Source organism: Trichechus manatus, unplaced genomic scaffold, assembly GCF_000243295.1.
Source record: "Trichechus manatus latirostris isolate Lorelei unplaced genomic scaffold, TriManLat1.0 scaffold00019, whole genome shotgun sequence".
Classification (NCBI taxonomy): domain Eukaryota; kingdom Metazoa; phylum Chordata; class Mammalia; order Sirenia; family Trichechidae; genus Trichechus; species Trichechus manatus.
In genome coordinates this window covers 21,821,921-21,823,941 of record NW_004443955.1, presented here as the reverse complement: position 1 = coordinate 21,823,941, position 2,021 = coordinate 21,821,921, and positions in this window count along the sequence as shown.

Sequence of the window (2,021 nt, the reverse complement as noted above, 5' to 3'; positions counted from 1 at the left end):
AGCAATGGGCAGAGCCAGTTTTGACTCCAAGTCTGCCAGCCCGACCCCAAGTGCCACCCGCCGGCCGGCACGCTCTCTGGCCCGACTTGGATGCTCTAACAGGCCTCTGCTTCAGTTTTCTGGTAATTGTTGTCATCCCAGAAATTGCCCCTTCATTATAAATGATTCTTGTTCGTTTTGATGGCCCCTTCTCTCCTGTTTTCTTCTATCCTTACTCATTCTGCTTTGCCAAACAAGAATTCCAAGAGTTCTCATCACACAGCAGCGAGTAAATTGGGACTGAGTGAGGTGTGCCCGTACCTACATCTGTTAATGCATTTACCTCCCGGCTGGCTGGCCTGGATTAAGTTGGCACTGAGAGGTCTTTGCTTCAAACTGAGCCCGCAGTGCAAGATGAAGCTGCTTCTTGGGGATCATTTAGCTCAAGATGCTGCATTCCATATTCATGGTGAAACGAAAATTTCCATGTTCTTGAGGGCAGCTAGTGGCCTGCTACTTGGAACAGAGCTGCAACTGGTTAGTTTTAGATCCTGAAAAAATTCCAAACCAAGACTATTTTCTAGCAAGTGCCCACAGCACTTCCATCTGATGGTGGACTGGAGGCATTTCTTCCTCCAGTGTGCCCTGCCTCCTCAATAATCTAGTCTTCTGCGCTGGCCACGTGCCAGGGGCTCTGCCGCCTCAGTTATGCCTCCCCCCATCTGTTTATTTCATCCCAAGTGCTTCTGAGGATGAGCGTTCTGTCAGCAGCGCGTTCTGACAGTTCGGGCAACTGGATAAGAGGTGTGGGTTTGTTCTGGTCTCGTCTTTTCCAACCTGGTTCTTTGCCCCCACCCCCTAAACGCCCATGTTCTCACTGGGAGCCTGTGTGAAGTCAGGGCCCCAGAAAGTTCCCCCTTTCTGTTTTTGGCCTTCCTGTTCTGCCTGGGGTTGGCGTAAATGCTCACTCTTCCAATTCCTCCTCCTGCCAGTCTCTAGGTCCACCTCCCTCACACGTTCCCAGGGCTGGTGTGGCCCGCTCCTCTCCCCTCCCCCCACCCTCACTCACAACTCCTCTTGCTTTGGTGTAACAATGACAGCACCACCACTGGACACCGCGTGCTGGCCCCTATTCTAAGTGCCTCACAGGAATTAACACATGGACTCTCCAAACAACCCTGCGTAATCGGCGCTCCCTGTTTACAAAGGCGGGAATGGAGGTTCAGAGAAACTGAGTCACTTACCCAAAGTCACATCAGTAGAAGGTGAAGGAGCTGGATGTGGCCTGACTTAACTGCACTGTTATTCTGCCTCATGTCCATTAGTGCTAAGAATAGGAACTTCAGGCAAAACAGATCTAGGTGGACTCCTTGACCCCACCCGCAATTGCTGGGAACTCTAGGCAAGTCATCTCTCCAAGTATCAGCTTCATCTGTCAAATGGGGAGGAACTCGTTCCTGACACTTTCAAGTTTTTAAGGGTGAAATGTGGTCTTGCTCTGCAATGAACCTGGCCCCATGAGTGCTGTGGTCCTTCTCATACTGATGTGGATAATGGTTCTCTTGGCAGGGCCCTCCTTTGCCTCCAGATTGCGAAGGGAGGGGGCTCGGTCCCGGAACACGGATGGATGGGTGGACATGGTGAGGGGTCTTCTGGGGCCCGTCATGCCTTTGGGGAGGGGAGCTGGTAGAGAGGGTGACAGTGACCGTCCCACAACTGGAACTCATAGGCTGACAATAGCTGCTGACATGGGGTCATCTGGATCTCTGGCCAGCCAACCCAGCCTCGTCCCAGAGGGCTCTACTACAACATTCTAGCTTGGCCAGAGCAAAAGAGGAACCTGGACCCAACAAGCCCCAAACACAGCTTGTTGTAAAGTGGGGGCTTTAATTTTTACATTGTTGTAGCCTCCACACACACAACACTTTTCACACACACACAACCCATCCTCCCACCCACCCCCAAATCCACATGTACCACCAAAGTTGACCCTCCACCCTCCAAAGGAACCAAAGTCAGCTCAGAAAAGAAACTCAAAGACA